This window comes from Equus przewalskii, chromosome 14 (assembly GCF_037783145.1).
Source record: "Equus przewalskii isolate Varuska chromosome 14, EquPr2, whole genome shotgun sequence".
In the NCBI taxonomy this organism is placed as follows: Eukaryota; Metazoa; Chordata; class Mammalia; order Perissodactyla; family Equidae; genus Equus; species Equus przewalskii.
In genome coordinates, this window is record NC_091844.1 from 54729870 (window position 1) to 54750510 (window position 20641).

The window sequence follows — 20641 nt, forward strand, 5'->3', positions numbered from 1 at the left end:
GAAATCCTCTCTGTAATGCTGTGTTCAAAATCCATGTCACAGGACTCTGATGTTGGTAGGACAGTGTTACTGCAAGTGTTACTGCCTCCTGCTATGTCCTCTTTAAGTTCCAGCAGAGTGGATCCAGTGGAGGCCCACATGCCACCATATTCCATGCCATAGTGTGTTGCGTTTGATTGAGAATCAGAATATTGACTGTCTAACATAGCAGCCTCTTTTTTTATTTTTTGAAAAATGTGCTTTTGGGGCCAGCCCCATGGCCTAGTGGTTAAGTTCAGCACACTCTGCTTTGGCAGCCTGGGTTCAGTTCCTGGGCACGGACCTATACCACTCATTAGCAGGCATGCTATGGCGGTGCCCCACATGTAAAATAGAGGAAGACTAGCACAGATGTTGGCTCAGGGTGAATCTTCCTGAAGCAAAATGAGGAAGATTGGCAACGAATGTTTGCTCAGGGCAAATCTTCCTCAGCAAAAATAAATAAATAAAATGTGCTTTTGTTTACTTTTGTTGGGCTTCCCATCTTATATGGTAAGGCAAGCCATGGGCAGTATGAGGCCTGCAAATCACTATAATTCAACAAAGTACTGTTGAGCACAGGCTGCACACTAGCCTTCATGTTAGAAGATGTAGGAAAGCAAAGATATAGAAGAACTAGTCCTGGTTTCAAGGAGTTCACATCCAGGAGGTGAGAAAGATATGTAAGTAAATAATTTTCATCCAATATGGTAAGTGTAATAATACATGTATGTAGTAGGTACAGGAGTAGCCCAGAGGAAGGGCAGGAGAGGGCTGGCATTGAACCAGCCTTCAAGAGATGAGTAGGGTGGCCAGGGCAAGGAGGGGCATTGCAGGCTCAGGTAATGTCGTAGGCAAAGATGTGGTGGTATAGCATGGTGAATATGGAGAACTCTAAAGATGTTAGCTCTTCTGGAACCTAAAGTATAAGGCACATGTAGCAGAGAACGAGGCCGAGGAAATACGTGAAGACCACACAGTAAAGCTCCTGAAGGAAATGATACGCGAGAGTCCACGTTTGTCTAAGCACCTATAGCTTTGGACAGGGGTATTGATGGGGAAATTTTCTAGTGTCTGATGCCAGTAAAGTGATGGTTGACCTCTCAGTTTTAGTCCAATTTTTGTTTTCTCTCTTTTATTTAGAGAGAAGGAGTTGATTGACCATAAATTGCTTCCCTAAGCCTAGTATCATTTGCCTTCTTTCTAGCTATTAGACAGCTTCCCCAAAATTTCTTTTTTGGGAGAACAGGGAATTGTGACCACATTTGTGCTCTCATCTGTTTACCAATTAGTAGGCCAGGTCCTTTTAGCTATTATTTCTAGGGATCAGGAATTCAGGGCTCTCCAGAAACCATCCTGTTGAAACCCCTGCTTCCAGCCAGACTGCCAAGATGGAATCCTAAACCTCCTGTTCTTAAAGCACTATAAGGAAGGAGTTTCTACCCTCTTAGCTTGCTGCCCCTGCCATAGAAATTCATCCTCCACTGGCTTCCTGAGTCCGTTCCTTCTTGTTGGATGGGAAGAAAGAAGTTGATGGAGTAACAGGCCAACCGTCTGAATGGACCTTCATGTTGTGCAATACCTGAAGACGGATGACAAAGCCGCCGTCAGCCTCCTCTTTAGCCAGAGAAGTCCTTCTGACCTCTTTTAATCTTCCCTGTGACCCTATTGCAGTTTTCTAGTCAGGCTTTTCATCATCATCACCCTCTTTCCACTCACCTCCTCTCATTTTTCTCCATGATTTTCCAGCCCTAGAAAACAAAGGCATGAATCACCGCAGTTCGCTGGGTTTCCACCTTCCTTGCCGAGAGTCCAGGAAAGCCACTTTTATGTTTCCAGTACAGTCAACTCTTTATTATCCAAGTGTGAACTTCACACTTCGTGGGTGGTCTGTAGATGGTTCATAACACCAGGCTTCCTCTTGGTCCTCAACACACTCTTTTACCCCGTTAATCAGGATGTGTTCAGAGCCTGAAATAAAGCTTGGGAGGAAAACACACCGCCAGAGCACAATACATTCCAACGCTATGTATCCATTTTTCTGTATTATTCACGTCATTGACACAATAACCTTGAGGTTCTTGAATAGGAAAGTAGAGAATTGGATATAAGTGATGCATCTTCAGCCTGTCACACTCCTGCCCTGTCCCTGAGAGCCTTGCCCCTGGAAGTGCTAATAGCTCCTTGCTCACGTGAGCCCGTTCTGGGTCCTAGTGGGCCCTTCTCAAAGCTGACCACTGTCTTCACCAGCTCACCTGCCTTTCCCATGAAAGAGGTTATGATGCCCAGTATGCCAAATTCACTCTGAAGAGGCTTCTTTATGTCCCTAGCAATTTACATTTGAAAGAAGAATAAATTTTCCTTTAGGCCTACTAGGATTTTCTGTATCTTTTGAGTATAAACTATGAAACATTAACGTTATTGGGGAAAAAAAATGTTGGTTTAAATTTTAGCACCAACACCTTTTTTCTTCTACAGTTTATTTGCTCATTAGCCTGAGTTCTTTCAGTCCAATAAGTACAAAAACATTAGTGAGGGTGTCATTTATTTGTCCTTTTATTCCCAAAGAAGGTTTTTTTTAAAAAAAAGTTCATCGGAGCCATTGGATAACCAATTTAGTTTTTAAAATTTTGACCCTGAAATTGAGGGCACATAAAATAAAGGCTTTTGTCATATATTTATGCTTTGACTTTGCAGGATTAATAGGGATTTATATGAGGCGGTTAAGCAATAGCCATGGAGTTGTTGGGGAATTTCTGGTGATGAATGGCCAGCTGGCAACACAGCCTGAGAAGAGGCCTGGGCTTCTGCTCTTACAGGCCGCTTTTCATTCCAAGATGTCAAAGTCTTTATGGAAATCAGCTCGTTAATCCTTCCAGTCCCTTCCTTCCCCTTTTTCCTCCATCTCTCCCTCCTCAATCCAGTTTACTGTCTGTCTCTTGGTGAGAAAGCAGTTTACCAACTACTGAAGGAAAACTAAGCTGACTCAAGCCAGAAACCGAGTGAGAAGAGGGGTCAGCTGCTGGCCTGGAGAGGCTGGCTGTGGGCGCCAGGAAAGGGCAATCAGCGCCGTCCCCACTCGGGGCCCCATCTGCCATCCTTGATATTTGCAGATTCCAGCTCTGCTGTCCCGGCTGGATCACAGGCCCTGCCTAAATAGGAAGGAGTTTTTAAAAGCCCTGTCAAGTAGGACTAAGGGGAGAAAAGGTTTATTTACTTTGAGAGTTGGAATTATTATTATATTGGGCTTAAAATTTTTCAGAAATCAATTTGGTTATCTAGTGTTTCCTTTGGTTATAAAAGGAAAAAAGTGTGTGTGTGTGTGTGTGTGTTTTCCTTTTAGTAAATGTGGTGAAATAAATGGAGTATCAGACCTAAGTACCATGGGTGATGTTATGACCAGGAAGAAAAATGTGTCCTACTGAGTTCTTTTCACTTTATTTTCTTGATTGTCAGTGTAGTGTATGCTTGTCATAGAAAATGAGTCAAGTATAAAATTGGAAAAGAAGAGAATATAAGTCTACTCTTACCAACATCCAGTGGAAACCACTATTATTGGTTAACAGTTTTATGCATGTAGTGACTTCATCATTTCTCCTATACTTTTTTTTTAACGTAGTTGAGGTTATACTATATATATATGTAAAGTGATAGCTAGCTTTTCACTTAACAGTATCATGAAAGCAATTGTTGTTATTATTAGAAACTCTTTATGGTATAGCCACTACGGAAAATACTATGGTGTTTCCTCAAAAAATTAAAAATAGAATTACCATATGCTCCAGCAATTCCACTTCCAGTATACACCCAAACGAATTGAAAACAGAGTCTTGAAGAGATATTTGTACATTCATGTTCATAGCTGCATTATTCACCATAGCCACAAGGTAGGAGTAACCCAGGTGTCTGCTGATGGATGAATAGATGATCAAAATGTGGTGTATATGGACAATGGAATATTATTCAGCCTTAAAAAGAAAGCAAATTCTAACACATGCCACAACCTGGGTGAACTTCCAGGACATTATGCTAAGTGAAATAAGCCAGTCACAAAAAGACAAACACTATATGATTCCACTTATAGGAGGTACCTAGAGTGGTCATACTCATAGAAACAGCAATAGAAGGGTGGTTGCCAGGGGCTAGAGGACGGGGAATGGGGAGTTAATATTTAATGGATATAGACTTTTAGTTTTACAAGATGAAAAGAGTTCTAGAGATTAGATGTACAACAGTGTGAATGTGCTTAACACTACTGAACTATAGACTTAAAATAGTTAAGATGGTAAATTTTATATTATGTATATTTTATCACAATTAAAAAAATAATTTATTTAATGACAAACATTAAAAAAACTCTTTAGGGCCAGCCCTGTGGCCTAGTGTTTAAGTTCGGTGTGCTCCACCTCAGGGGCCCAGGTTTGGTTCCCAGGCACAGACCTACACCACTCATCAGCAGCCATGCTGTGGCAGCGACCCAGGTACAAAATAGAGGAAGATTGGCATAGATGTTAGCTCAGGGTGATTCTTTCTCAGCAAAAACAAAACCCCAAAAAACAAAAAACGTCTTTGTACCCTATTATTCCTTCAAGGTTATCATTGTCCTGACTTTTTATGATAATTATTTCTTTGCTTTTCTTCCTATTTTTACCACCTATGCATCTCTAAAAATAAAATACTTTTGCTTGTTTTTGAATTAAGAAAAATAATCTTTGAAGACCCCATTTGTTAAAGGTAGCATATTTTTGTCACCTAAATAATTCATTAAATTTACCTAACTAGTGTTCCATTGCTGACCATTCAGTTTGTTTTCCATTTTTTGATGTCAGAAATAATATTCCAGTGAAAGGCTTTGTGCATGATTTTGTGTGTGTCTGTTTGTGTGTGTGCGTGTGTGTGTGTGTGTGTGTGTGTGATTGTGGGTTATTGCCTTGGGTTTGATTTCCAGAAGTAGAATACTGAATTGGTCAAGAGGGTATGAAAATTTTGAAGGGTCTTGATATATACTGCCAGATTGATTTCCAAAAGAGGTAGGTCCTTTATCTTTCCACCAACAGTGCATGGGAGACCTCTATCAAAATTTTAACTAAGGTTTTAAAAATTGAGTTAAGGAAATTTTTGCTTTTTGGATGCCTTCTGTGTGCCAAGCTCTGTATTAGGAGATTTATGAATATTATTTCATTAACTGTCCTCAAACCTCCTTTAGTATAAGAAAATCTACTTTTCTGCAGTGAAAATAATTGGGGATATAAACCCTGTGTATAAGACACCCAGTTTGGTCAGCATTTCAGCCTGGCGTGAGTGAACAAATAAGTCACGAGAGTGTAGATATTTTTTCAGTTTTTACTTCCTGCATTTCAGCACAGAAGCTTCCATACTTTAGCATTTTATTTTATTGGCTTAATAAAGAGTCTTTGCCGGACTCTCCACAGGGCGCTGCTCAGGCCTGCATATAGTGTGCACTCTCAGAGAGGTCAAACGGGCACTGCTTTGGGATCAAATTGGCCATAGACATGTTTTTTTTGACTTGAGCAGGGTTTAAATACATATGTTAAATTAGTTTCTGGCATTAAAAATCAGGAAATTTCACAGTAAATTGAGCATTTCCAGCTCTTTTTGAAAACTGGAAGATCTGGCAACACCAGGTCCCAATTCCCAGATGGCTGCAAAGGGCCAGCGCTAAGTACTGGCCATCGTCTCTTGATAGAACGCACTCTCTGTCCTTCACCACTGCCCTCTCCCAACCGCTTCTCTCATTAGGGTGCCTGCGGAGCTCCCACAGAAGGAGGAGTTGGTGACTCTTGGTACTGGCATTTATTAAGTACCAGATTGGCTGATGGTGAATTTTTATTCCAGGTAGTAATTCTTAATGCTGATGGCTGCATGTTAGAATAATCTGGAGAGGTTATAAAACCTCCCAATGCCAGGCCCCACCTCTAGAATTTCTGATTTTTTTCGTTAAGTATATTGCCCAAGCACTGGTAGTTTTAAAACTCTAGGAGATTCTGAAATGCAGTCAGATTGAGAACTGGGGATGTTTTCTCGTGGATTCTTGTGTCTCCGGACTCCTTGAGGGAGAGGGTCAAGGATGAGCATTGACTAAAATAGCAGTCATGCTATAGAGGGTACTTGTATTCTTTTAAGGCCAAAGATTTCATTCAAGAAAGATGGACTAACTGTCCCTCCAGCCTGCTACCCAGGAGACAGAGCCATTAAAACGTTGTTTCCACAGATGTGCCAGTGTCAGGGCCCACACCATTGTGTAGTTTCATATATGAGTGAATTTCAGAGGTTGGTTACTTAAAAGCTACCTTAGCAAGATGTTTTAATTTATGTCAGTTACCCTCAAAGGTGCCATTTAAACCTGATACTCTGGCGTGGTGAATTGTCCTGGAAGCTCATGGCACATTTTCCCTTTTTTGAGATGAGGCTTGGATAGAATAGACTGTACTGTATCACTTCATTGAACAAATATTTATTCAGCCCTTCTGTATGCCAGGCCATATTATATACTGCAAGTGTTTATTAGAACCACTGCTTCGGTGTAGAGAGAGTAACAAAACAGTCTTGTCAAATAGAATCATAGACCTACAACTTTAGAACTGGAAAAAATCGTGACGTTTGTTGTAGTCCGCTCCCATTCCCATGCCTATGGGAAAGTACAGCCCAGAGAGTTCAGGGGATTTGTTGTTGCACACAGCACACCAGGCATAAGATCCTGACTGACAACAGCTAACGTTTGTTGAGGACCTAGCTCCCTGCTCCTCACTGGGCTCCTTCTGCTGGACTACATTGCCTCCATCTGTCCAGGCAGTGTTTTGATATCAAGGCTTTGAAGGGCAGTAATTAAGAATTCCCTAGAACCTTGCTCCTCAGACTTTAATGTGCACATAAATCACCTGGGGATCTGCTTAAAATGGGACTCTAATCCAGTAGGTCTGGGGTGGGGCCTGAGACCCTGCATTTCTCACAAGCTCCCAAGCGATTCTGATGCTGCTGATTCGGGGACACAGTACATATTTTGAGGGCTGAAGGTGAGAGAGCCAGCCACTGTGATCACCCACTGCCCACTTTGAAATACTCCACCTTTACACCCTCATTCTCAAGGGCTTGTGACTGGAGCTGTGAGAGAGGCCTGAGACTCCTGAAGGGGTCAGCCCAGAATTCTCTCCCCATCCACCTGGGATGATCAGCGCTGAGTGGCTGCATGGCCCCAGCGCTCTCTGTGGAGAGTCCATACTCCCTTGTCCAGGCAGCCATCCCAGTGGCCTCAGTGCCTGAGGTAGGACCAATGCTTCGTTGGCATGCAGTGAACATTTATCATTTTGAAAAACAGCAGTCTGATATTCTGGTGAGAAAAACAGGCTCTCTGGAATACAAGAACAGGTCTCAAGGTTACTAGGAAAGCAACCTTGGGCAATAAATTTTTGAATAAAACAGTGCTGTTGGGGGGAAGAGATGATGGAGGCAGCTAATGTCTGTTGAAGACCCACTCTTTGTGCTCGACCTAATGATTTGTTACCCCAAGTTAATTCTTATTTCCGAAACTTATTAACTATGTGATCCATCCACTTCCCTATACAGCTTCCCCATTGTGCTCCTGTCATTCCTATTCACTCCTCCGTGTGTTCTCATCTACTCCTCCATCTCCCTAGTACCTATACTTCCAGTCACTTCTATGTCTCCTTCCCTGTACACCTCGTTTTCCAGATGCTTATTTATTCTCATTCTCTCTTACTGACTGATCCCCACTAAGCTGAGTGGTATGCTCCTTGAAGGTCTGTGGATTTAAATGTGTAAGGAAAATATGCTTGTAGAGACAAAGCTAGGGCTTGCTTTTGTGTGGCAGTCTCAGTTCTGCCCCAGGAGGGTCTGTGGCCAACTGCAGAAGTTCTGGTTTAGGATTCTGTTTTGCTTTTACAGCTGAAGACAGCATTTATTTTCTAACCACCAGATTTATTCACACAGGAGACTACACTTCCCAGGCAGAAATACTGGGGTTTAGGTCTGATTCCATTTTCCCACTGTCCCCTAGCCCTTCCCAAATCCCTCATGCCTCCTGGACTGGTCCCCTCCCCAAGGAAGAGGTCCTTCTTTCGCAACTGCTTGACCTAAAGAGAGGCCTCAGCCCTTTGCCGCAGCAGCAGGTTGCTGTTTCACTCCCATGCCATTGAAATGAATTCAGTCAACAAGGATTGTTAAAAAATCCAGATGATCATGTGGCATTTTAAGGCTATCATTTGTGGTCCCTGCCAAAACTTTAAGGGAAGCAAGTCTTAACAGGGATAGTTAGTTACATAGCAAGTTTCCAGGCATTGCTGGGGGTTGGGTTTTGTTTTGGTTTATTTCTTCTTTGCTCTCTCTTTTTTTCAAAATAAAAGTTCTCCCAGTGCTTTCCTTCTTGCCTCTTTTTAAAATTGCTTTTCTGTAAAGCCTCCCCAGGTTTTAAGGAGTGAGATATTCTCATTAGGAGCCCTCATTAATCCTCCAGCTCAGCCTATTCGAAGTCTCTTTGAGCCTCAGGCATATTTGAATGATGAGAGAAATGAAGTTGGTGTATTTTAGACCCAAGCTTGTTGACATTTGTTCAGTTCCTTTTCAGACTTCTTAGGAATGTTTAAGGTCATGATATCTTGGGATGAGATCTTGTTTGTATTTTTTAAAAATGAGAAAAACATTAAGATAGTACATTTCAACCCAAACCAGTGGGCAAGATGCAAAACATTTTCTTCATTAGATATTCCTTTTAAAAATATGTCAAGTCTTGAAGACTAAGCTGTTTGAGAAGAAGTGAAGCTCAAGAGTATATAGGTATTTCTTATTGACAGGCTGAGCTCATGGAAACTAGTCGGGTAAAAGCTTTCAGGAGTGATCAGTATATTAAACTGAGCCTTTGGGCAAATTGCCAAAGATCAAATCTTCTTCATATTGCATCGAGAAATAAAAATAGTCCTTTTATGCAACTGCACATCCAGAATTCTACCCACAACTGCTGATACTTTCTACTTTTTAAATACAGAAATCTGCAAACCTAACCTGGAGATAGTAATTAGCTTGATAAAGGGCTCAGAAATATCTGTCTTGCTCCACTTGTAGCTGTTGGCTTATTGGGGTGTTGCTGTTGTAAGATTTGGGCAATGTTGTCATGGCCCAGCTTGCAAGGGAATGCAAGCGTTAAGTGTCCTCAACACATTTTCATAATATTATGTGAAACTCTAGTATAGTGGGGGGTTTCCCCCCCCATTAGCTTGTAACGTGTTCCATCTTTTGGATAAATCAACACCTTGGTTACCTTCATTGAGCCATTCTCAATGAATTCAAGCCACTTCAGACTCAGAAGCAGGACAAAGCAAAGTAGTAGGCACAGTGGGGAATATAGAGATGAATGATATTATCTCTATTTTTAAAACTAAGGAAATAAGACAGGTATGGATTTAATTGACTGTAAATAAGCAAGAATTTGGTAAACACCGGAATGAGGTCAAGGTGTGTTACAGGAGCCAGCTTGTAGTGGGTGGTATGTCAAGGAAGTCTAGGAGGAGGGGGAAGTCTAGCCTTTAAAGCTAGGTTAGATTTAATTGTTAGATAAGGTTAATTCTCTTAGATTGGAGAATGAGTAAGGTTATACTGGTATAGAGCCTGTGTTGCTAAGTAAATTGTGAAGGTCTCATTGCCCAAGTACAAAGGAAGGAATCTTAGTACAGTGCTCAGCATTGTGGGAATCACTGTAGGCATGTGTAATGGAGTTTCTATTGTCAGAGTTTAGTTACAGTCCAATCTAGTTGAAAGGAGAGCTTATTCGTGTGAAACCACCAACAGTTATGTTCATATAAAAGTTCTAATTCTGTAGGACATATAATAAGTACAAGAATTCAGAAAAGAATGTGGTAGTCAAGGAAGGCTTTCTGGGGCAATTAGGTATTTGAGATGGGTCTTAGAGCATGAGTGTGATTTAGAAACATCAAAAGTGGTGGGAAAAGAGCATGTCAAGATGGTGGACACGATGTGCAATGGCATACTATAGAGAATGCATGTGATATATCGTGGGCCAGTGAGGGGATAGAGCTGAAGAAGACATGGTGTGTTTTGGAGAACAGTGAAAGACTTGATAAGAGACCAGTTGTGGCAGGCCTTAAATGTCAGACAGAGGAATTTGGATTTGATCGAAGAGTTAAGAGGCAGTTAATAAGCTCAGGCTTATACTGATAAATAGGCTGCTGTCTCCATGCACATGAGATACACTGAGGAGTGTGTTCAATCTTTCCAGCCCCTCCCAATGATCAGCAAAATTTCCAACCCCTCCTGGTTGTTAACAAAAGCTCTTTAGTAACAATCCACCAGCTCTCTGTCACCTGGAAGCCCCTTCTTGCCTGCCTGGGCATCTAGTAATAGGGATAGAGATGCTGCTTGTGTGCATTTTGGACTACATGGCTCTTATCTTCTCACCATTGCTAAGAGGACCAAGAAAACCACAGAACTTATAGAAGAAAAGGGAATTTAGAGATCATCTAATCCAGTGGAATCCTTTCTTCAAAGAGAAGCTTAAGTGGAAGTTCAAGAGGTTGAATATAGTAGAGATGGCAAATATGGTGCAAGCTGGGCTGGGGGCCTAGAGGCCCACCGGCATGGCTTCTCACCCATTGGGAGGCCCAAAAGGAACTAAGAGGAGCCCTCTGACTCCCATTTTTAAAACAGAGATCTAATCCTAACCATTATTTGTAGATGAGGAAATAGACACAAGGGGACAGGTGACTTCTTCCTACTTGACAGATATGACTGACTCTGAAAATGGCCCAAGTTAGGGATGTAAATAGCAGACTTGTTTTTGCCTCTTGATCCACTTGTTCTACTGCAGCCTGATCATCCACATAGAAAATACTGCCGACCCCATGCCTTTGGGCTGCCCCTTAGGCCCTCTCTCAGGAGCTGCCTTCTTTGGATCCCATGCTCTAGACCTTCTTGCCATCAAAACTTAGCTATTCTGGATCCCCTTTCTTCAGAAATCCACTCTCAGCTGGCTGACTGCCACTTGATCTGGGCAACAAATCATGCTAACATGTTACTAAGTTCTAATATGTAAGTAAGTTAATTCTCCTGGTCATACAACTGTTTTTCAGTAGTGGCCTTCTGGAAACAGTGCCTTTAACTGAAGTCAGTAATTCTGAGAGCAGTCTTTGGGGCAACATGCAGACCTGGCAAGAGTACTTCTTTAGACCCCACTTGGCATCCTGCGTCTGTGCCCTCATATTGAGCTAACTAGCCCTAGTAGGTTTATCCTGTGTGGCCAGGCTTCAGGCTGCCGCCAGAAGGGCTTGTGGGGCACACGGATTGGTCTTACATGAATGGGCTGAGGGAGCGGCTTTGAGAGAGACCCTCCATAGCCTCACTGTCCTTCCTTCCCCTCAGCGGCCAGTGATGCCCAGGCTTCCTCAGCAATTGGACTGGCCCGCGGGCCTCTGGAAATAATACCTTCCCACAAGACTATCAGGAGTTTATTCCAGGGTTCCCTCCCTGAGCCAGAAGGGACCCTCACCAGCCCAGCCCAAAGGCCCTGTGTTCCTGGGTGACCGCAGGGAGGGTCACTCTGAGAGGCACTCGGCAAATGACAAAGCTTGTGAATGTACCTCGCTGAAGCTGAGGAGAGGCAGAGTACACTCTGTGTTAGCAGTTCTGGGTTCTGGTCCCTGCTCAGCTGCTAACCACTGAGGTGTGGCTTATAATTTCTTTGGGCCTCAGTTTTTATCTGTAAAGTGGGAAACTCTAAAATGATGGTGTGAAATAGATGAGAGCAGGGAAGGACGTGGTGAGTAATGAGTGTGAAAGTATAGAAGAGCTAAGCAGATATGTATAGGAAATCCCTACTGTCAGATGACTAATTCTTTATCAGCATAAGCGTCCATGTTGAAAACAGGCCTTCATATGGCCTCACAGACAGCTGTGCTGGAAGTCTTGCTTTCCCCCAGACTGGCTCCCGGGACACAACACCAGAGCATGTGGCTGCAAACCAAAATACACTCATTGTTTGGCACAATGTCTCACTTTTCATCTGATTGTGTTTGGGACACATAGATACAATTTGTCTAGAAAACCTTGATTCTATTCTTGGTTTTTGCCCTGATCTTGGGGAGGTCACTTGAGCTATATAGCTACTTTGTTGATTTGTAAAAATGGGAATAATAATGCCTAGTTTTCTCCTGTCTTAAGAATTTAATAAAGATAAAATAGGAATTTTTTTTAAGATAAAACTTTTCATAAAATTCAGCTGCTATTATCATCATCATTACTGTTCTTGCCAGGGCGAATTTCCAAGTGCATGCTTTGTCAAGTATACGTAGCACAGTTTTGTTGCCTGCTGTTAGAAATTCTCACCTTGCGATCTACATACAGACTTCTCATGCAGCTTCTAGAAGTTTTCATTCACCTCACTTATTTATCCTTTTTTATAATCCTAGGGAGAAAGTAAAGTTTGAAAAGAAAGGAGACTTCTGTTAGCATTTTATATAATAACTGAAGCTATATATCCTCCAAGCCCCAAACTGTACAATAAAAGTTTTCTTGGATACTACTTTTCTCCCATAATTCTGAGCACATAGCTTATTAAGTTATTAACCAGCAATTTCTCTGGCAGCATATTAAACTTTACTTTTAAACAAGTCACAGAGGGGGGGAAACATGCATCTCTCATAAAAGGAATAAAAAACATACACCCTCTGAAACGGTTTCCCCAGGCTTTGAACAAATCCCAAGCCCCACACAAGGTCTCTTTTTCCTCATTCTCTGCACATAACTTGAGTGTTAGTACATTAATGAGAAAAAGATGCCTAATAGAAAGATGGAAAAATATGAGGGCCTCTGGGGGTGCGGGAGGCTCCCTGGGGGTCCTCTGAAAAGGCAGGTGAGCCTTGCTGGAGGGAAAAGGCGAGGCCTTGGCGTTGAGGTTTTGGGCTTCCTCTAGAGCAGCAGCATTCCCAGGGAAGCAGAGGTGGCTATGGCTTTGACCCTGGTCTACAAAGTGCCCCAGTGCCTTCTACAGACTGCCGGGCCTGGCCGAGTGCTTACTCAAAACCCTGGTAAGGTGGTTAAGGCCCTCTGTTTTCACAGATTCCATCCCCAAGGAACAAAAGCTGCTTTTCCAGAGGAAGCCCCATGTACTCTGTAGTGCATGGCTGGGACATTTGGTCCCTTTCTGGACAGACTCACAGCTCATGGGCTCTTGCTTCGTGCATGGCAACTCACACAGAATTCCCTATGAGTTGGTCAGCCACCAGAGTGGGACATGAAGATGGCTTCTCTTTAAAAGGAAAATCCAAGTAGGAGGGCTGCGGGGCAGCTTATCCTTGTGGGTGTGAGTATAAACACTTGCAAAGCTCCAGACCAAGAAAGGCTGGATGGAAGTTGGAGCATACCATAAAAATGCAGCTCTGCCGTCACCCCTCTCCCACTCAGGGGAGGGCAAGGTAAATGAGCAGTCTCGGGTAGCCAGCCAGGCCCTGCATGCTGCTGCCAGCTGGCCCCGTGTGCAGATCTAAATTCTGGATGTTACAGTGGGGGAAAATAACTTACTTAAAAAAATATATGTTCTGCAATTCATGACCATTCGGCATCTTGGTTTAAACAAATCCCCTATTGTTTCTCCAGAAATGCCATATGATGGTTGCTTGGCTGGGGGCTATGGTAAAAATGGAAATCAGAAGGGAGAGGAGTTCTTTTTATTTAGTTTACACTTCCACATTTACATGAATTAATGCGGTCTGCATCAAAGAAGTATCTCCTGGTTCCTCACTGCAGCAGCTCTTCTTTTTATAACCATATATAAGGAGAGGCAGCAGCTGGTCTGCGGACAGCTACCATTGCAGGGACGTGAACTGCCTAGGACTACAAAGATGGCCAGCGGGATCTCTGGGAGACCAAAGGAAGGTCAACAAAATATCCTGTGTTAAGTCAGGCATTCAGATTGCCCTCAGAGGCTGCTTTCTGGGTTAGTCAGGAAAGGTTTCCTCGAGGACAGGCTTTGAAGTGCGTTTTAAGCAAAGGACATGGTGTGGCTGGACATGTGTCAGCTGAGGGGATCATGGCAGGATGTGGGAACATGGTATAGACTATTTTGCCTTCTCCCTCTACTACCACTTCCCCTCTCTCTTTATTCTCTCCTCCCCTCCCCCACTCCTCACCTGCCTTCCCTCTCCTTTCTCCCCACCACTTTCCCTCTCTTTTTCTGGTTTTCTTCTTTCCAGACTATTTTGGGCTAGACTCTTGTGGTCCCCAAGACACTGCTTCATTAAGAGGCTGCGAGCGCTTTTTGCTCCTGGTGGTTGAGACCAGAAGTGATCTGAGCTGGAGTGAGCCTGCCTAGGAGCCGAGGTTAGAGGAATAGCCTGCAGTGGGTCATCATGAGCCCCTGCTACCACACAGGACCCAGAGTCATAAAAGCCATCAGGCTTGTCAGCTGCACCTGTTTGATTTTCTGGTCTTCATTCTTTCCTACATGTAGCAAGCATGTTCCCACTTTTGTATCTTTGCTTTAGTGAACTCTCCTGCCTGGAATTCCTTCTTATCTTTCACTAGCCAAATACTTCTGTGTCTTCAGACCCGTCCTCCATGACATTCCCTCTGTTTCTTGTGTATTTTATTTTTCTGCACATACCCCCATCCTCTCCTTCCCCTCCCCTCTCGCCCACAAGACTATAAGCTTTGCAAGGACAGAACTTTGTCCTCTCCCTCTCTTTGTATCCCAAGTAGGATATCCCCCATGGTGCTCAGTAAATGTCTCCAAATTAATAAAGTTAAGCCATGAGTCTCATCGGGATTCTGTGGGAATAGTTCCCTGGGGACTGGAGTGACCTCAGACCTTGACTGTGTTGAAGTCCAGATAGATCTCTTGACTTAGAGACCTTAACAGATACTAGCAGCCTAAAGCCAGAACAGCTGTTGACAATCCTCTGAAGATGGCAATGAATTCTTCTGGAAGAGTTTAATATGTCCAAAGTGGACTGTCTGTCCTTTCCAGGGTGCCCACCAGGCTTCACACGGGGAGTCGGGATCCCAGCTCTCTAGTATGGATTGGGCTGATGGACTCCCACTGCGGGTTTCAACCCTTTCAGGCTTTTGGAGCTCTTGAAGGTCACTCCTCAGCTCCCCCATTTTGGTCATTTCCCCCATCCTCTGTCATTTCCTGCTCTCCTTCCCCTCCCCTGTCCCTTTGCACGTCTTGTTATTCTCCAAACCTGTCATGTGCCCTGGTCTTGGACATGCTGCTTCCCCTGCCCAGGTCCCTCTGCCCGTGATCTGTGTTTCAGACTCCTCCTCATCCTCCAGTTCTCTGCCAGGGCACTTCTGACTCACCCAGGCGGACCAGCAGTCCCTCTTCCACCATCTTTTGTTTTCACTCTGCGGACCCTTCCTTTGGGGCACCCATCATACTCTAGTATGATTGGTTGTGTGTTTTTCCTGCTAAACTAGTGGCTTTCAAGTTTTTTTGACAGTCACTCACAACAAGAAATACATTTTACGTATGACTTAATGTGTCTGTGTGTGAAATTTCATGAATTTCAAAATGAAATTTTGTACAGTTTGAAATTTTAATAATGTCTATATAAGATGTGTACAGTCTGTAAAAAGAAATGCAACAGAAAGGGGATTTACTCAGGATTTAGCATATTTAATTTCAAGAATGTTCACTTTCAACATATCCACCATCATTTTGGATACCAAGTGTAACCATATTGATGCCATTCACTATGTTGTAGGGTGGCTTATTACCTGGAAAAGAAAAAGAAAAGAGAACAAATCAATCAGTACTTTTACTTAAAATTATTGTACTTCATAAATTATTTCCATGTAACATCAAAGATAATTTGTTAAACATTCATTCTGGGCAAGGACTTGACAGAAACAAGTGAAGGAAACAATATTTACCTTTCCTACTTTGACGTCCTCTGATTATATTTTCCTCCTCCTGCCATTCCTCACTCTCTCTTTCCTCCCTTCTTCCTCTCTGCTTTTCTTTCTTTCTGTTATGCTGGTCACCACTCACTAGTTGATTCCAGAACCAACAAAATGGGTCCTAACCTACAGTTTGAGAAACACTATTCAGGACTCTAAGTTCCTTGAGGGCAGTGACTGTGTCACTGAATATTTCATCTTCCTATTTCCAAACCCTGGGACTATTCCTGGCTCTCAGCAGCCTCTTAGTAAATGTTTTCTGAATGAATGGGCCTCAGAAAGCTCTTGCAGCCCCTGGGATTCCGGAAGGGACAGGAGAAGTGAATAATTTATCACAGACTTCTCGAGAGCTCCTGCTGTCCTCTAGACACTAGGGCCATTGTGGACGTGTCTGGGAAGCCCTACTCTCTCTGCCCTGCCTTTTGCCTCCCCCACCTTCCAGGAGAGAGGGCAGGAGATTTAATGAAGTTCAGAGATTTCCCAAGACAGAAACGTATTAATCAGGTTCTCGGGCAGATATTTGTCGACGGACAAATGATAAAAAGAGTGGAAGAAAGCAAGATTTTTACTAAGCCTTCATTTCATTTTATATATGTAAACTTAGTCCTCATAGTACCTGATTCCTGCCTCTCCTTCTAAAGCCACTGTTATGCTATTTTCAGCCCATCTGTTAGACCCTGACCACTTCAGATTTTTTTCAAACACTCTAAATCTTCATTATACATGCCCCATGCCAGGATTTTTCCATTTAGGGGTAGAAAAAATCCCCAAGCCCACCAAAACCCTGTGGCTTGCTTGCTTCTCCAGCTGGCTTGCTCTTCCCCAGGATTTTATTCCCATCATCAAAGTGTCTTGACAGACCGAGAACAAACCTCTGGCTCACCCTAAAGTCAAGCGTACCATTTCCAACTCAGAACACCAAGTAATAGAGAAAAAGAAAGAGAAAAAAATTATTTTCCTGACTTAGAAGCCAGTTCAGAGTAAAGCCCAACTCTGACTCCAGACAGGGATGTTATGTGACTGTGGCTGTGGCTGTCCTCAAGGGTGGAGCCACGAACGGTGGGCTCCAGGCCAAAATTCCTCCCTGAGTCAGTCTCAAAGGAGAAGCCATGGATGGACTCCTTTGTGGCCCCAGATCCTTTCTGTTTCCTGGAATCAAAAGATGCAGCATTTAAGGGAGCCTCCCATGATCTCGTTGACTAAGTCAGACTCGGCCCTGAGCCTCACAGTTATGGGAGCAGTCCAAGTGGTCCCTGAAGTGTCCCAGGAGGCCAGCAAGGTCGCCAGCCTGTGCTAGGTCAAGAGAAGATGCAGAACACTTCAGCCTGGCAGGGGGCTCCAGAGATTGGCAACCTTTCCTCTATTCATTTAGAAATTTTTAAAAAATATATTATCTTAGCTAAAAATCTCATGGAAAGTACGTTTCTCATTAGACTTGAAAATCAAACCAGTTTCCCAAAAACTTCCCTTTGTGGTTCTGTATGGCTCCACCCATAGAAAAACATCCAGGATGAGAAGCTGTGACTCTTTAAGACCACATGGAAGCAGGCCATACATTTTTACGCTCAGAAGTACCCAGTTGGCACAAAGCATCCCGTCTCCTGAAAGCCTGGCTTGCCTTGCTCTTGTTCCCACCTTCTCAGCACATTCTCTAATCTTCCTAAGCTAGTCTCCGCGGTCCCTGGACAAGCCAAACTAATTCCTTCCCACATTTATTGTCCTCTCTGAAAATGCCCTTCCTTGTCAAGTTTGTCTATCTAAATTCTTCCCATCTTTCACGGCCCAGTTGGAATTATATTTCATAAACCATTTCCATTTCTCCAGTCCATCCTGATATGTTTTTTTCTCTTAACTCCTTATATCCTGTCCCAAAGTTTGTCTTTATTTTTGTCTCCATAACTAGACACAATTCTCTGAGGTCAGAAATCATGTCATGTGCATCTCCTCCCAGCACCTAGCTCAAATCTATCCCACCTGCTATCTGCGGGCCGTTTACTAAGCCCTGTGCGAGATATCTGGTGATTCATTAACCCAATGCGTTGGATTTTCTCACTTTTTTTTCTTGAGTGGCCCTTTCTTTGGCAGGGGGAAGTCCTACCTGTTAAAAAGTGGAAGTGCTAGAATTGCGAATAATATCATTAAAGAAGTTTTCATAGATTGTGGGCTTTTCATAGTGGGTAGAAGAGTAAGTTCAGGAAATTATGATTTAGAGACCTGGGGAAAACTGGATAGAGACAAAAGACATGGGCAGGACTTGGGGGGAAAAAACCCCAAGAACAAATTCCAAATAGAGATAAGTTTAAACAAGAACAGCAAAAAAATAAACTGTAAAGTACTAGAAGAAAATATGGGAAAAATTTTAAATATATGTATTACATATAATCTAGAGAAGGGTTAGACTTTGTAAGTGTGACATAAAACCCAGGAGACAAATAAAAATAATGTGTTTGCATAAAACTAAACATTTCTGAATTGTAAAATAAATTATAAATAAAGTTAAAAGACAAACGATAAACTGCAAAAATATATTTGTAACACATGTATCAAAGAGCAGCTTTCCTTAATATACAAAGAGCTCCTACAAATCAAAAACTAATGAACAGGGGATTTGAAAACAATTCACAGAAAAAGAACTTCAAGTATCTTTTTTGAAAAGCGTATGATGTGATGGTAAACCTCACTTATGATAAAATAATCAGAATATAAAACAGAGAGGTATTGTTTTTCACTTGTCTTGACAAAGGTCAAAAAACTTTAATAATGCACTGTGTTGGCCACGCTGTAAGGAACCTGGAATTCTCACACACAGTTGATTAAACTATAAATTGATATAGTCTCTTCAGAGACATCTTGTCAAAATCAATCAAATTTTAAATGTGCAAATATCTTGATTCAGCGATTCAGCTTTTAGGAATTTCTCCTCTGAGTACTCATTCATATGCACAAAACTGATGTACATATGTTTTTATTACAGCATTGTTCTCAGCAAAGTATCCTAAACAATCTGAATTATTTCAATAGGGGACTGGTACATCCATGAAATTGAGCACTTATAACTCTTATAGAAATGAGGCAAATCTCTGTGTTTTCAATAGAACAATATCCAAAATATATTAGTGAAAAAAAGTAATGCTCAGAGCTTAGTATGTAGTAAACCACTATTTATGTAAAAATAAACAAGTGAGTAGCTATCAATAAATGCTTGTAAATGCATAGAATGTGCCTGGAAGGATATATTAAAAACCAGTAATAGTGATTGTTTCAGGGGAACAGAATATGGGTAGAGGGTGAGGGCGTGGAAAAGGAACTTAATTTTCACTATATGCCCTTTTGTACTGTTTGAGTTATTTTTATAACATGTGTATGTGTTACCTATTTTTTAAAACTAATTTTTAAAAAATGGCTAGGCACAGGGATGAAATTAGGCTGAACATGAGGTATACATCTAAACTAGGAGTTAGGGTAGGGTAGGGCTCAGGGAGCAAGCAGATACTGTAGGTGAAGCAAGTAAGTGGGCCAGAAATGAGGCAGGTCAGCAACAGAGAGACCTTGAAACAAGACAGTTTTGTTTTAAATCAAAAGTATCTGATTTTCTTTTCATACTAGAGCATATGCCAGCCGTAGGTTAGAGACAGTTCAAGAGAGAGTGGGAATAAATTTTAGGGAAATGGTAAAACTGTTAATTTACAGGGGATGAGAAGGATGGATTTAGGGATGAAGAAAATGGAAATCCATTAGCCAGGACACTGTACCACTCCCTAATCTTATGTTGGAGACAGAGAAGGCAGAGGATGAGCGCTTATGGAGTGTCTGCCGGTTCCAGGCCCTGAGGTGGGCATTCTGGCTTGCTGTGCCACATCAGATGCTCGCAGTGGCTCACAGTGAGGTGAGCGTCCAGGTCAGGAATCTGATTCAGGTCCCAGGGATACAAGTGGATTCAAGCCAGGATTCAAACCCAGGTCTGTCCCTACTGTTTTTACTACTTGTGCTGAATTATTAGTACACCGAGGAGGTTTGGACCCTTTTCATGGTCAGGATGAACTGAGGCTCAGAGCCAGGGACCTTCAACACTGTTCTCAAAAGAAAGTCTTCATTCTTCCTGTTTTATCTAGACCCCTAAATCCAAGCCCACTTACTTTTCCAGCGTGTGGTTCCAAGAATAAAATGAACTGCTCCGTTTATTGAAAGAAGAAAAAATTCCATTTGAGAAAAATTGGGAAAGGAATGTCTGCTCCAGTGTGTGTTGATGCTTTTGTGTGTTTGTTTCTTGGTTGGTCCTTTTATGTCTGTAGATGTCGTTTGTCATATGTGAGTGCAGCTCTTCTCCAAAATGCTAAATCAGTGATAGTCATAACCAATGATGTTTCCCCGAAATTTGTCAGCTTAAGAGGAAAATAATAGAATATAGTCGTTTCCCCCATCCCCTTGTTTTAAAATAACTGGGGTAAGATAGTGGTTTTGTTTGTTTTCAGTGTATTTTATTTGGAGCCAGAGCATAGAGTTTTATCACTTTTGTACATGTGTAGCCCAATCTCCACCATATGCTCTAGGATTTCATTTTCTCACTTGACTTACTGGTGTGTTCTCACTATTGGTGATTTATCTGTCTTTTTTAGCATTTGCTGTAACTCCCTAAGCCTCATGACATGCCTGATAGAAAATACCCATTTTCTCTTTTCTG

The 20641-nt window shown here is 42.4% G+C and overlaps 1 protein-coding gene and 1 long non-coding RNA gene across 9 annotated transcripts in view; one reads left to right on the top strand and one right to left on the bottom strand.

Moving 5' to 3' along the window:
* Positions 1-20641, top strand: part of THADA (THADA armadillo repeat containing) — a 307690-nt gene that overhangs the window by 214344 nt on the left and 72705 nt on the right. The gene's annotated exons all lie outside the window — the stretch shown is intronic.
* The window catches only part of LOC139075576 (uncharacterized), a 30518-nt gene continuing 25532 nt past the window's right edge, over positions 15656-20641 (bottom strand). Inside the window, exon 3 of the long non-coding RNA XR_011526118.1 lies at positions 15656-15777. This is a non-coding gene — a long non-coding RNA (uncharacterized lncRNA). The remainder of the gene's footprint in view (positions 15778-20641) is intronic.